This window comes from Hippopotamus amphibius, chromosome 12 (genome assembly GCF_030028045.1).
Source record: "Hippopotamus amphibius kiboko isolate mHipAmp2 chromosome 12, mHipAmp2.hap2, whole genome shotgun sequence".
Classification (NCBI taxonomy): Eukaryota; Metazoa; Chordata; class Mammalia; order Artiodactyla; family Hippopotamidae; genus Hippopotamus; species Hippopotamus amphibius.
Window position 1 is genome coordinate 92792390 of NC_080197.1, and position 16283 is coordinate 92808672.

Below are 16283 nucleotides of genomic sequence, written 5' to 3' on the forward strand. Positions count from 1 at the left end.
TGTCCATCAGACTTTCACCTGTTTGGTCCCCTGAAAGCAGCCCTATGAGGACAAAGATTCAACTCTGATGAGGAAGTGAAGATAGCGGTGCATTCATGGCTCGCAGCTCAGCCTAAAACATTTTTTAATGAGGGAATATGAAAGCTTGTTAACAGATGGACAAAGTGAATTGAAAAGCAAGGAGATTATGTTGAAAAATGATGGGTTTGTCTTTTCTAAAAGTTAATTAAAATAAATTCTATGGCCAGAGTGAGGATAATTTTTAACTCACCCTCATATATCAGATGTCAGAGAAAACAATGTGAGCATCATATCATAGTTTGGGTCTCAAGCAGTTTATTTTCAGTCACTTGGGTACAATACTAATATATTACTTTAAAGAACTCTTTAGTTCATGGTAGATAAGTCATTTTTAAAAAGTAATAATCATAATGCAGTTAATTTCAGAAGCTTAAGAAATTTGGAGGATTCTGCTTGAATCAAACAGCCAAAGTGACACACTGGCATATGATAGCTAAGTCTTTTCTTTCTTTGCAACGAGTTTCTAAATCTGGGGTTCACCAAAATCTCTGTTCCCTCAGCTACTCTTTTATCTCGATCATCTCCCCGAGTCTTAGACCGTCATGGGTAACCCGCGGGAGGCGAATGTGAGAAGAGAGAACTGTGGGATGATGACGCGTGTGATGGAGCAGAACGTATGGCCCACTGGTATCCCTCACCACCCAAACAGCATTTTGTCTATCTCCTCCCTTCCCCCAAAGCTGACAATCCGAGGCGACTGCTCAAATGCCATTTGGAGTGGTAGCCCCAGGCTTTGAGCTTAAAATCCTTTATAACCTGCACTTTAAAATCAGTACTTTAAAAAATTTTTCACAACACAGAAACATCCTACAATAGTAGAAGGCCTACTCAATGTACAAGAATGTGCAAACAAGCAGATGTTTCATTTAGGCATTCGGAAACTTGACGCACTAAAATTTGAAGCCATCAACAGTTGAAAAGTACAACACACATGTAGGTGGAAAACCCGACAAGCAGAGAGCTTTATTCCCGCTTCGTCCTGTGCCGCCCTCCCGCCCTTGTGCATGACCAGCTACCTGGTCTCGACGTATCACTGTCCTCTACCTTCCAAATGCTGCTGCTGCTGGCCGATGACGTTGTTTCGCACGTGTGCACGTGTGGCAAAAAGACGGCTGTGCGACCAGCAGTTCTAACCATCAGGCACAGGCAGGAAGGCAGCCATTTGGTTTATGGCTGTTGTAGCAATTTTCACAGCCTCTTACTGTTTATGGCTTTGGGCTCTTCACCTTGCATGCTACCTGACACCCTGACTCCAAACAAGTGACCTACTTTTCACTTCATGATCTGCTGTTGCTGTTTCCTGGCATTTTAGAGCCAGGCTGCCCCACTTGAAAACATACTGCTGTGTATCCTTATAACACCTCCCCTGTGTCTTCAGCAATTCCCTCTGCCTCATTTCCTCAGACAGCTGACACTTGGGTATTCTAGTGTCAGAACTGAGACAACTGGTGTGGGTGAGAGGCAGGGAAAGACTTCTGACTGCCTCAATGTCTCTCACAACCCATCATATGACTTATAATTCTTATTATTGTTAAGGCACTGTCGATTTACATCCAGAGTTAAAGTGTTAAAGGTCCCCATAAACGATATATGGAAAGGGTAACCTTTATATCATAGTAGTCACTATTTCTTTAACATCTACTCTGAACTAGCCACTGTATATAATTGTCCTTAAAACCCAAAGACTCCTGCAAGGAGTTAGTACTGTCTTGTATCCATTACACAAATGAGGAAAGTGAGACTCCCAGAAAGGCTAGGTAAATTTTTCCAGGATGATTTCTAGCAGGTGACAGGGTGAGATTCAAACCCAAGACTGTCTGACCCCAGAGCCCAAGGCTGCCACACTGTACGTGGATAATGTAGCCAAATGGCCTTGCTCAGTCATTCACAACCGAGCACAGGCGCCGGGGTGCTCCGTAAATGTTTGATGAATCTGTGAATGAGCGCCTTGCTGTGAGTTAGTTTACCGGACTGGCTTCCGGTTACCTGGCAAGTATTCTGAACCAGTGAGAGCCTGGACAGGGTCGCTGTGGTGGCAGGAAGGAATGGTACAACCCAGGGCAGAGACCCAGCACCAGCAGGCTGGAGTGAGACACCATCAGAAGAAACCAGGGAAGAATCACAAAATCACTGTAATGTTAGAAGGAGAGCAGTGAGGCGGAGAGAAAGAAAAAACCCAGCAAAGATAAGAAAGAACCGAAACAACTCTGGGCTCCGTTGTTGATCAAAGACGACTGTACTGCTCTCATCCCTTCCTTACGCCCTTTAACATCGCACAGCTAGGCAGTCATGGGTGTGAGCAGACCCCAGAGCGTCCCCCACTAGCAGACACAGCCTCCCCTGTGCACATTCAGACTTTAAATGCTTAGAAGTGCAATTTACCTCACTTTGAGCTGTATTCTTCTCATGCACGTTACCCATCCTCTCCAGTGTATTTCTATCCAGACTTGAACTGTAGAACAGAAAGATCTTTATCCTTTGAACCCTGTATGATCAGGCCACCCGAGATGGCTGTTCTCTTGCTCCCTGCACATCCCTGCAGACCAGTCCCTGCCTCACCTACACCCTACTCACATGACGGACCTTCCTTCTTAATCACAGCGCCTAATCAGCAAATGCCTACATACCTGCTCCAGCTTGTGATTCTTCTAATCTTTAGATCAGAACATCTCCTCTATGATAGCTTATCAAAGGGGAGGTGAGGGGCCTGCTCCTCTGCTGGTTTCCCTGGTAACCGAAGAGCTAACTTGATGTCAGTTCCCCCTATAACTCTGCCCCTTCCCTGGCAGTGAGGACTGCTGCCATGTCCTGCCTGCCGCCTGTGGTGCGGTGTTGCTGCAGGACCTCGTCTCAGACCCGTAAGCTCCCCCTATCCGTTAAACCACTGAGAGTTCTGTCGCTGACCCCACGCTCTTCAGTCTTGAGGCTGGGCAAGTACAGGGTTTGCAGGCCTGTGGGGTGCAGCCCACAACACTTATTCTAGACCGATTATAAACATCTAAGATGTGCCGCAACGATAAGAAAATACCTAAGGATCCACTGGGGAATCTCTCCCTCTGTTCCACTTCACTGTTAACCAGCTAGGAAAGCGACATGGAAAACATCAGGGCACTGACAATGGTTGGGAGAGGAAGGAAGGAGGAAAGATGGGATGCAAGGGATAGGGAAAACAATCTTTAAAAACAAACAGAATCAAAGTTTAAGTGGATTGGAGGTTATCGTGTCTAGAGCCAGGGGACGTGAACTGTGATTTGACTGGACCTGTGCTGTCGTCCTGTGAAAGAATGGTTTTAGGAAGAAACAACTGCCAGTGAGTAAGGGCTGTGAAATGAGCTTCTCTGAGAGGGAGCCTAATGAACCCCGGGAAGAGAAATGGACGGATGTGGGCTGCCACGGCAAAGGGCTATCGTATAAAGAAATAAGCTGTGTGTTATTTCTGAGGAAGGAACAAACGAAGAGCTCAGGATGTGAAAGGTGAGAAGGGAAAGCAGTTCAGAAATCCTGAATGAAGCTCATCACCCCACATCGTCAGAAAGACAGCTGGAAGTATTATGAGTACGGGTGGGGTGGACCCACTGAGCCAGTGAGTCAACGTGACTCCAAGCAGCACAGTTCCAAAAGTGAGGCCAAATGCAACTGGACCGGGGAGCCGAGTGGCAGGGTCAGCGTGTTCTTAATGAGAGAGACCAGTCTAGTCCTACGATCGAAGTAAACTGGTTTAATAAGATTGATCAGGGAATTCCCTGGCGGTCCAGTGGTTAGACTCAGTGCTCTACTGTCGAGGGCTCAGGTCCAATTCCTGGTTGGAGAACTAAGATCCCACAAGCCGTGTGGTGTGGCCACACAAAAAAAAGAAAAAGAAAAAAGACTGATCAGAATTGCCAAGTGAAAAGCCTAGTGATGAACTGGGAGCTAGAAATGAGATGTACATGGAAGAAACATGGAACGTTTTAACTAGTGAAAACTTTGCTGACCTACTAATTGAATAGCAAGCACAAAAGTAAGAATTTGCCATTTCTTTCTCTTGTATATCAATATATCCTTCACTTTCCTTTTACTGTAGTAAATCCAAGGTTGCACATGACATGTATTAAAATGGGCTGCACTGCAGTGAGTAAAGAGAAAGAAAAGTTGAGACGAGTTCGCGTGCTCCTGAGGAGCTCTTGGTCCCATTCCACTCAATTCTCCAACAAGCTTGACTCTCCATTGGAAACAGGTCAGACATAAGTGACGTGAAACACCAGAGAAAAATTGTTCCTAAGAGTTTTCTCTTTAGGAGCTGCCTCTGAGAACTCATTTAAGAGAGAACAGATAAAACAATGTGCAGTCTGAGGCAGTAGGTAACAAAGAAGGAGGTAGAAACCAGGATTGTAAGATTACATCATACATTTAGAGAGGGAATGTTGATATTTGGCAAAGCTAGTCAACAAACAGACACTTAAATATTTTTTCAAGACAGTGAAGACTTTTTGAATTCCTAAATAACACTGAGTTGAGTCAATATTTAGGAAAATGTTAAAATTCGAAAAATATATGCCTTTTAAAATCTTTCAGTTACTGTAGAAGTGAGTCTCACTAAAGTTTAAAAATGTTTTTTAAAGAATAGAGAACTATTTATATATTTTGTAAGATCTACAGTATTTCTAAATCTGATAAAGAATGCATATTTATCTGCTTTTGTACAAAGGAATATTTTTAGGTCTAGGCTGATTTGCTTTTCTTATGTAGCAAAATTATAGGAAAACTTTGCCACTTTCTATCTTGTGATTACAGGCAATGCAGAATACCAACTAGCTGTAATTTCACCTTTAAAACTACACATATCCCACAGGTATATGTAAGGCTGAGTCGCTTTGCTGTGTACCTGAAACTATCATGACGTTAATAGGCTATACTTCAATATAAAATAAAAAGTTAGAAAAAAGATTTTGAGTTGAGGAGATCCTCCAAGTATTGTAGGCCCGATGTAATCACAAGGGTATTTATGGGGCGGTGGGGCGCGGGGGGGGGGGGGGGGGTGGGGGTGCGGGGAGAAAGGTCAGAATCAATGAGAAAGATCAGAAATCGCTACACTGTGGGCTTTGAAGAGGGAGGATGGGACCACTGCCAAGGAATGCAAGCAGCCTCTAGAAGCTGGAAGAGACAAGGAAATGAATCTTCTTCTAGAGCCGCCAATGCAACACTGCTGACACCGAGATTTTAGCCTTCTAACGCTCATTTCAGGCTTCCCACCTCCAGAACCTTAAGAGAATAAATTTGTATTGTTTTAAGAAGAAAAAAATAACTACATGTATCCCTTGCCGGCCAAATTCTTGCTAATTGTTAACCAAAATTCAGGAACCACAGGGATTTGGATAACAACATCTCTCATTTTACAAACCTGCTCTCCTGGGTCTTTATGAACTACACCAAACCGTTTTCGTGAAGCAAAATGCCTCACTTGTGAAATATACTTGGCTGCTAATAACAGAGACTGGAAATAAGAGTGGCTTAAACAGGATGGAAGATGTTTTTCTTACATGTAAATGAAGTCTGAGGTAGGCATGCCAGGTCTGATAGGAGAGAGCCGCAGTTACCGGGGACCTAGGTTCCCCTCTGTCTTTCTTTTCCACTCTCCAAATTTGTGGCTTTTCTCATCAAGGTTGCCTCAGGTCCAAGACAGCAGCTAAAACTTCAGCCATCACATCTTCATTCTAACAGGACACAGGAGGAAGTGGGAAATTAAAAAGGGACCTCACCAGCTATTTAGCCTTGTTTTAAGAAGCCTTTCAGGACTCACCCAACAGCTTTTCCATTTCACTGGCCAGAGTTTAATCGCAAGGTCCCATCAAACTGCAAGGGAGGTAGAGATGCAAACTTTTATCTGGGTACCTTGCCATAGCAAATAAAATCTGAGCTTTCTTGTTAAGGAAGGAGAATATTGTGTAGTACTCTTCAGTCTCACCAAAAGCTCTTATTACAGCATTAAAAATACATATGATCCCATGTAATTATTTTAATGACTTCTGAACAATCCCTTTTCTGAAATTCACTGTACTACTGTCCCATCATTAATGTATAAAATGTAAGTTAACTGCCTAACAGGCACACCCCTACACCCCAGAATAAAAGTCACCACAGGAATCTAGTCTACCCCTGCAAAAACAACAGATGCACTCAAGCTTCAGCAGAAAGTCTTTGTTAGGGAGCTGTACTTAGTAAAAGTGTAATCCATTTTGGATTCCAACCACGAGATTATGACTTTCAGACACTCCAAAGGGCACTTTACGATGAAGGTGAAGGGGCCTTAACTCTCCCACAACCTTGCTCAGCTCCAACTCCACCCCCCCAATTATTTGATATGAATAGTTTTCTCAAATTTATTTCACACACACACACACACACGCACGCATGCACACAAAAAACCCCCTACTCTGTAAACTCAGCTTCACAATCTCTTGTACTCCTTTCCAACCAGATTGCAGTATCCAGCCCTAAATCCCTCTACTATAGAAACGCTGAAGTTGCCTCTGTTGGGACTACAAAGATACTTAAAGGACACAGACGGTTGACCCCATCCCTGGGCTTACTATCAGAGAGGCTTTCTCCTGCTTGCTATTAAAATGTTAGATGAGCTTTGAGGTGTTAATTAGAATCACTAGAAAAGACAGAAACAGAAAAAGAAAGAGAGAGTACTGTATTTTCAAAGTAGTTTGCAAATATCCCCATTGGCCATTTTAACCATCCTACCTACATGAAGACATTAGAGATAATGAGAATGAAATTCAAGATCCTGTTGCTAAGGCACTTCCTCAAACCAGGGTGGAAATCCCACAATAAATAATGCATTAAAAAGCTGGTTGCTTTGTGCTTTCCTGCATTTTGATTCCAAAATGCATCCTTATTATTATAACAGCTCTTTTGAACCAAAATGTTCGCTCTTTCATTAGAAAGTGCATACCACTTAAGAGTACTTCAGCCCAGATTTCACTCCGGGAGAGTGACAAAGAGATATTATTTGCTTGAACTGATCTTTAACCCAAACTGTTCTGTTTCCTTGGTGACTCATTCAAACACACAGAGCCCCACCGAAATGGAAGACTCTTCTGTGATATTCTCTATTGTGTTAGAAGTTTTAGCAGTCTTGCCAGATGTTTATTACAGATTGTTGGGGATTATAATTACATGCGTATAAAAAGTTGCTTAATGCTTGATCCTCTTTTTTTTTTTTAAGACCAAAGGTTACTTTTCTTATACGATGATTTACAACTCTAAGGAAACATAAGTAAGACAAAGCAGTTAACAGTGATATTGTGGTTTTATGAACCCTTATAAGAAACCAGTATTGGATCATTGCTTTTGATGTTTGGAAATTCAATCTAACTTTACTTGCTCTGTTTTTAATGACATTATTTTGAAACATAGTGTATGTTTTGTACTGTATGCTTCAAAAATACAGTACTGTGTTGAACTTAATTCCAACCAGCAGATATGAAGCCTAACATACATAGAGCTCCTAATACATGTCAAAAGCTTTATAAAATCATATCTCACTTGATGTCCATGACAATCATGAGACATTGGCATTGGCAGAAGAGAAAACTGAGGCTCAGGTTAAAAAATTTTTGTTCAGGGACATATAGATTCTACACGGCTTTTTCTTCTCTAACAGGGTTTATTCTTTAGGAAAGCCTGAAGCAAATAGTGCAGCTCTTCATAATAAACTATCTCACAAAGTAAAGAAGAAATGATTTGTTTCCATCAAGCTTTTCATCCAGAGACAAGGTGGATGAATGATTCCTTATGTTTTATGTGTATACCCGCTATATACAAACATGTGCCCTACTCCCATCAGTGCTGTACACATTGTATTCTCTTCCATTGTAATAAAAACTTTATGAAGGATGTGAGATCTTAAATGTCATTATTTGATAATTGACCAGAAAGATCTAGGTCAGAAGCCCTAAACTACCAGTTGATAGGTCAGATATGATCTGCAGTCATGAATTTTTGTTTGTTTTTGTTTCCTCACTCATAGGGATTTTTAAAAATTTAAACAGAGATTTTACATAAAATCCCAATTTCTGAGTTTATTTGAAAATCAGAAGATTGGTTGCCTGGGACCAGACTCCCATGGAGTTGGAGTTGCGTAGTAGCAGCTCCCTTTAGGATGAGTCTGTGCTCCATCTGGGTACTGCAGCCTCCATCTGTCAGCTTTATTCATTTATGTTATTTAACTGCCCTTGGGATGCATTTGAGTTTGTGACTTCTAATTGAGGTTCTAAACACCAGCTCCACCAAATTATAAAAAAGGAGGAATTCTAAGACTTTTTCAAATCCAAGATCCATCTCCTGTCCTATAGTAATTGCCTTTCATTCATGGAGCAGTGTGTATTGGGTAAACCAGCCAACTTGGCCAAGGATGATTTGATACCTGAGTCAAGCAGGGTCAATCACATGCTCTCCTAGGAATTTGGAACTTAGACTTAGAAACAACTACTTAATCTCTGCATGTGGCTAGAACTGTGACTGTCAATTGGGAAGGGTAAGGTGGCCAGAGTCTGCCATTTTGCATGCACAAGCAGAGAGATCCTGTTAGGCCAGAGAGAGAGAAAAAGAGAGAGAAGCAGAAATGAAGCCAGGCTCTTGGGATAAGTGAGAGTCTCCTGTATCCTTATAATGAGTCCTGTTATTTGCATACATTGTCTTAAAATGGTTTCCATCTCTTACAAACACTTGCCCTAGCCTTGAAAGCTGCTGACTTCCTCTCGCTATGCCTTGATTTTCAAATCTCTGAAAGTTAAATAATGAAACCTGATTATACATCATTCAGCCTGTCAGATGGGATTATATTGGTGCTCAAATAAGTCTACATGTGTTCTTTCAAAACTTTAAACCATTATACAAATCTAAGGTACTATTATTATGACAGTTCTGACAAATGTTTAACAACTGGAGACATAATAGATGAGGAAAAGTGGGGAAAGATTCATGGTTAGAGTAGAGGATTCATACATATAAATAATAGGAATAAGAATACATAATTTGATAGGGCTGACAATAAGATGCCACTGTTTTATATCAGTTTTTAAAGAAACAGGTAGGGTTAGAAAATGCAATTTTTAATAACTAAGTAGTCATTGCTAAAAACATAATTACCATAAAAATAAAGGTTTTTTTAAAGAAAAAATCTTACAATCCATTTTTTCAAAAGAAATTTGGTTGAATTGCATAAATTAATTGGAACTGTTTCCAAACAGCTGTTTCACTGAGTGGATATACAATCATTTTAATTACCAAAGAATCATACAATTTGATAACTTAAAAAAGCATTCTTGGGGGCACTTCCTTGGTGGTCCAGTGGTTAAGATTTCACCTTCCAGTGCAGGGGGGTGTGGGTTTGATCCCTGGTCAGGGAGCTAGAATCCCATATGCCTCGCAGACAAAAAAACAAAACATTAAACAGAAGCAATATTGTAGCAAATTCAATAAAGACTTAAAAAACTGTCCACATCAAAAAAGTCTTTAAAAAAGAAAAAAGCATTTTTGGAAAACTGTTCATCCATATTTCACAGTTCCACGAAGGATAAGTGACAGTGTTCCCACATGTAGAATGAAAATCATCAAGCTCTTTTAAATTCCAGAAATGTTTACAGAGCACTGTGATCATGATTATATCCCCAATTTGGGAAACAACGTATTGAATGAAAGAACAAATGAATGAACCAGTAATAAACACGTGAGATGTAAAAAAGAACAAGGTAAAGTCCTTGATGTCAAGGATTACACAGTCTAATAGGAAGACTGGGGTAAGTTCATGTACATCTGTGACTACAGGAAAGAACAGACACACAAAATGCTAAAGGCTTTTGAAGAAAAAAGACTTCTTACATATTTGAGATTGAAAAAAGGCTTCATGGAAGCTGATTCAGCTCCAAAGGGTAGGTTAACTATTAAAAGGCAGAGACAGCAGAAAAGAGCTGGGTGTAGAGCTAGGGAGTGAGGAGTTTTCTTCCAGATCAGTAAAACAGCATAACACAATGCAGCCTAGTTTGACTGCGGCACAGGGCAGTTAGGAAAGACACTGCAGAGGGCCTTGGGTGCCAAGCTGAGGAGCTTGGACCATATTCTGTAGGTAGTGGGAGGCACTGAGAGTCAGCACGTGGGGGATTGACCAGTCCGAAGAGCATTTCAGGAAATGAACTTGACAACTGAACATGGATTTGTTCATGTGGGGCCAATATAGAAAATAACGTAAGGTAAGGTAAGAAGAGTAGATCAACGAGACACAAAAAAGGGAACCCAAACAAACAAACAAAAAGGGAACCCAAAGACATTTTGCTTTCAGAAGCAAAACCTGTTTTATCTGTAAGATTTGGAAAATAATTGATGTGACAATCTGAAAGAGGTATAAGTGAGGGACTGGGTAAATAGGATAATTTATTATTTTTTTAACAATCGCCTACTCTGTTTAATGCTTCATTGAACTTTGCTAAGTAACTGATAAGAGTAATTCACTGAATAGAGATTGGATATGGAAGAGTTCGGCCTCATAGTTCCAAATGTGAGCATTTAATTACGATCTATGTTAAGTTTGTATCTGATACCTGTGATGTAGTTAATATAAGCAAGGCCCCCTAGGTCTGGAGGCAGCTGTGTGGCAGGTTAGAAGGACCTGTTTTTAAGTAATGATATCACATTGAGAAATACTGAAGTCTAGAGTAGGGCTAGTCGGATGAAGATATAATGAATTCATTTTTCACACATGTCGACAAATGAGGCAAAGAAGGAAGAGGAGTTAAAAAGTATTAGTCAGTGTTCTCCAGAGAAACAGAATCAACTGGATATGGGTATATTCAGAAAGAGAGATTTATTTCAAGCAATGGCTTGTGGCACTTGTGGAGACCTGACAAGGCCAAAATCTGATGGGGTAATCCTTCAGGCTGGAGACTCAGGGAAGTTTCAGTTCAAGTCCAAAGGCAGTCTGCTGGCAGAATTCCTTCTTGCTCTAGAGCTCAGTCTTTGTTCTAATAACATCTTCAACTAATTAGATGAGGCCCATCCACATTACTGAGTAAAGATAATCAGCTTTACTCAAAGCCTACCATCTTAAACCTTAATCTCATCCGCCAAACACCCTGACAGTAACATCCAGAATAATGTACAACAATAATACTCTGGGCACTGTGGCCCAGCCAAGTCAAGAGGAGGATCAGTTTAGTGCAGTGACAACGAAGAGAAAAAGGAGTGTGTCGAGAAGCAGCAATGATCAAGGGGATGTGGGGATATATACAGGTATAAATACAGCTGATTCACTTCAGTGTACAAGTACCTTGTACTTTGGTACAAGAGTATAAAGCAATTGTGTTCCAATAAAGAGCTTAAAAAAAAAGACTATGAAGTATTACAGTTTTCAGAGTAATGGAACATTGATGATTCCAGAAAGAAGATTATCTTTGCCATCTTGGTAAAGTGGGAAAAACACTGAATAATGAGCTCAGAGACCCAGGTTCATCCACTAAGAAGATTCACTTCAATCTTTTATTTCTCAGTTTGTTGCAGTGCCTGATACAGTGTTGTGTGTTATATGAATAAGTAATGTTGTGTGAATTTTCAAAATAAAGGTAGTCTTGAACTTGAAAAAAAAAGAGCATCAAAAGCCTCAGACATCTGTAGCAGGTTGACCATTAAATGGTAACACTCCAAAAGATATGTCCACATCCTAATTTTGGAACCTGTGACTGTTACCTTATTTGGAAAAAGGATCTTTGCAGATGCAATTAAATTAAGGATGTTGAAATGCAGAGATCATCCTGGATTATGTGAGTGGGTCTTAAATCCAAGGACAAGCGTCCTTATGAAAGTAAGGCAGAGGAAGGTTTGAGACCCCCGGATGAGAAGGAAGCAATGGGGCCCACAGGAGGCAGAGACGGGCGTGATGTAGCCACAAATGAAGAAACGCCACCAGCCGCTAGAAGCTGGAAGAGGTAAGGCAAGGTTCTCCCCCAGAGCCTCCAGAGGGAAGGCAGCTATGATTTTGGGCTTCTAGCCTTTAGAACTGTGAGAGAATAAATTTCTGTTCTTTTAGGCCACCCACCTTGACACTAATAAAAAATCTGAGAATAATATAATCAATTTTGCTATCAAGAGGGAAGACATTGGTCATATTCAAGAAAATGTTTTCAACAGAGCGGTGTGGAGAAAGCCATATGCAACGTTCTAAGACAGAGGTTCACTAACTTTCTCAGTTTATGGGGCCTTCTGTATCTCAGTGATTTTTTTCCCCTAGTATTCCTAAGTCAAAAGAAATACTCAATAGTTCACTTGATTAAACAGTCAGTTCCAAACAACTTAATCAGTATTTATGTGTTAGTAACTTAGTTGCTGTTTGAAAAGTATACATACAAATTGAAAGAAAAATATTTGACTTTATTTTTAAGTAATCACAATGACTTACTAATGGGATGCATGCACCTGCTACACACCACACAACTTCCTAAATTTTGGAGTTAGATAAGATGCTAGCCACTGTCATTTCCTGTTCCACACGGATTTTTTCCCTGTAATCACTTTTATCACAGAAACCACGGAATATCCAGCTTTTCAAAGATATGACATCATGGAAAGAAACACAGAACAATCTGATGTTGAAACTGTAAACTATCAAGAGCTAATATTTTGTGTGGTGTCAGGAAGACATCATGTACCACTGTGTTTCCCTCAAAATTGTGCCACATCCCCCAGGCACTCCCACTGAGTTCAATGTACCTGGGGCATCTTTGCACACAGTTTGGAATCCATGGATTTAAGGAGTGAGAGGTGACAAAGTGTAGATGATATTTATAAGACATTTAGCAGAAACTTAGGGAAGGAAAGCTGAAGATATTCAAAAGACTGGCAAAGATATTCTAAAGTTAAGGGGAGAAACAACAAAAATAAAATACATTGGATGAAATCAAAATTGAAAATCAAAAGACACAATCAACAGAATGAAAAGGAAACCTACAGAATGGGAGAAAAGACTTGCAAATCATATATCTGGTCAATATCCAGAATATATAAAGTACTGCTACAACTTAACATCAAAACAAACAAATGACTCAATTTGAAAATGACTTGAATAGACATTTCTCGAAAACAGATACACAAATGGCCAACAGATATATAAAAAGATGGTCAACATCACTTATCATTAGGGGAATGTAAATCAAAAACCCACAATGAGATACCATCTCACATCCATTAGGATGACTACTATAAAAACAAACAACAACAGAAAATAATAAGTGTTGGCAAGACTGTGGAGAAACTGGAACCCTTGTGCACTGTTGGTGGGACTGCAAAATGGCGCAGCTCTATGGAAAACAGTATGGAGTTTCCTCAAAAATATTAAAATGGAATTACCTTATGATCTAGCAATTTCACTTCCAGCTATATGCCCAAAAGACCTGAAAGCAGTGACTCAGATATTTGTACATCCATGTTCATAGCAATATTATTCATAATAGCCAAAAAAGTGGAAGCAACCTGAGTACCCATGATGGATGAAAGGATAAACAAAACATGGTATATACACCACTGGAATATTATCTAGCCTTTAAAAGGAAGGAAATTCTACATGCTACACATGGATGAAACCTAAGGACATTATGCTAAGTGAAATAAGCCAGTCACAAAAAGACAAATACTGTATGATTCCACCTACATGAGGTACTAAGAGTAGTCAAATTCATAGAGACAGATATAGAATGTTGTTTGCCAGGGCCTGGAGGTTAGGTTGCAAATGGAAAGTTATTTAATGTTAGTATAAAGTTTTAATTTTGCAAGAGGCAAAGAGTTTTGGAGAGTGGTTGCACAACAGGTGAATGTATTCAACGTACTGTACCATGAACACTTAAAAATGGTTAAGATGGTAAATTTTTTATGTGTATTTTATCACAATCTTTTAAAAAGATACGGTGAGAAGTCACATGATTGGGATCCAATTAAAGATGTAAGCAAGAGAGATTAACCAAACAAACAGGATTTCTATTACAATCTGTTCTCTTAAATAGGTAAAATACATGCACCACTAGCACTCTATATACTCTATAAACCATTTCTCTAAAGTTAGTATAATGACCTAATCTGAAGTGAATATCGGACATAATAAATTAGTGAGATTTAAGTGTACAGTCAATATTGACCAGCAACATTTTCATAAAACAGTATCCTATGAAAGCATCAAGAATCCATTTGTTGCACATACATAAATACACTAAAATAGAGGAGATTATTTAACTATATGTAGAAATACTGATGGACAGTAAAAAAGATCATTTTGGCCATGCTGTTCACATCTTAGCAAACATTTTTCCCTTCTCAGATTTCCTGTTTTGCTAGAGGAATTTTGCTGTTTCATAAACAATGCACCCAAGCCTCTTGCAGTTTTAAGTCAAACTACTGTACTTGCAGAAAATAAACATTTCTGGTGGATGCCATGGTGGTCTTAACCAACCTATCTGGACTTTCATCCTCTTCAGGGCTGAACATACAGGGTGTGGAGTGCTCCAAGGACAAAGAACAAGATAAACTCAAAGGGCCAATACTGCCAGAACAAAGAGTTACAGGACTTCTGTCACTCTGTCAGGATGCAACCATTGCAAGGTCCCAGAGCCCTCCCAAGCAGCACGCCCCTTCCCTTGCCCAACCCATATAGGGAAAGATACTTGCCCTGTTCTTCTCCTGCTCAGCACACTGAAAGTATAGATAACAGCAGGTTCCCTGGCTATAAAAACAGGCAAGCAACCCATGCCTGGTAGCTCCTGGCTACCAGGAAGTCGGCCCAATGCTCTGGCAGCGTTCTTTCTCTTTAATAAATTCTACCTTCCTTACATTCTGCCTTGCGTCTGAAAAGTCTTTTCCAACCCGTGCTCAGACCATGACACAGGTGTCTTTTCTCGGCCTGAAAATGGGAGAGTTATTTTTTTTCATCAGTACTTTTCAGCAATGACAACTTCCTTAGGGCAATTTTCTCTCTTCACCAGAACATGAATCAGTCAAAAATTGCAGCTGAACTCTCTGTGCTTAACAATGCTAGCAAAACTGGTAAATCAGGGTGAACTGTTGTGTCAGGAAGAATTTGGTTACAAGGAAACTCCTCCCTACATTTCTTAAATCCAAACAAGTTATAAAACTCAGATTAAATTTTGCTTATTCCAGAATAGGAGGATGTGTTTGAGAAATAAGACTTAAGTAGCAAGGAACAGAAAGTAGCAACCTTGTTTGCTATGACCTTCATAAAGAAAACAATTACCCAGCCACTAGATAACTAATGAAAAATACATTGCATTTGAAGAGTGATTTTGTTAACTTGCATTTATATTATCAGCCTGTACAGAGTATTTGTTAATAATCAGACTGTACTTTTGTATACGTGTCAGTTCAAGGCCCTAAAAACAAAAGACCCAGCTTTCTACCTAGGGAACTATAATCTAGGAGTCGTAGAAAAGTAGCACAAAAATAACTACTAAAATTATCCTTAGGGAAATACAGGCTCATAAAAGCAGAAAACGGAAAATAACTTTTAATAATATCTGCTATTACCTTACAAATTTATCCTTACAGATGAATCAGTAATTACCTGATTAGAGAATAAACGGCCAGCCTAAAGCATAACAGTATTATAGTTTACAATGATAGAACTGACTACAGAGTACTCAAATCAGCTAATCTCACTCTCAGCGGCTTTGGAAAGAAGAGAAAGGAAAACCTGGTCTCTAAATGTGCCCAACTAAAGAAAGGTTAACAGTCTGAGATTAACTCAATTTAAAAGCGTGAGGGATTTTGACGGGAGGCTACCTATCTACTAATCCTTTTCCAAAGAAATGGAGCAGGGAGTGACCGTTTCCATTAAATTGCACAGCCTGCAGGAGTAAACCAAGAAGGATATCGCGCACATCTTTTGAAAGCTGAAAACGTGTGTTCAGTCAAACGTTCATGGTGGTCTTTGAGCATCGCCTCTGCTGAACCTGTGAAAGGCGGTGTCGCCAGGGTCGCTGGAGGGCAGACCCCCGAGGGCAAAGCCATCGTGCCGGCCCCGCAGGCTCTCACCGTGCTGGAGCGGGAGCTGCCGCGGCCAATCCCGGGGACAGTGACCACCCCCTGCAGAGAGCGGGGCAGAGGGCCGGGGGCCGTGGACCTGCGGTCCGCCCGCGCGGAGCCGACTCGGGGGGGCAGGGGGC

General features: G+C 40.5%; 1 protein-coding gene across 2 annotated transcripts in view; it reads right to left on the minus strand.

The window, feature by feature from the left end:
• TMEM117 (transmembrane protein 117) overlaps positions 1-16277 on the minus strand; it is a 528774-nt gene extending 512497 nt beyond the window's left edge. The window contains exons 1-3 of one of the 2 annotated variants that reach the window (XM_057701206.1): positions 16153-16277; positions 5861-5913; positions 5601-5774 (exon numbers count right to left, since the gene is read on the minus strand). The gene's annotated coding sequence lies outside the window, so the exon portion shown is untranslated. Of the gene's footprint in view, positions 1-5600; positions 5775-5860; positions 5914-14934; positions 15315-16152 lie in introns of those variants that run through there. The other variant, XM_057701208.1, reaches the window with a different exon arrangement.
• Positions 16278-16283: the final 6 nt, after the last annotated feature.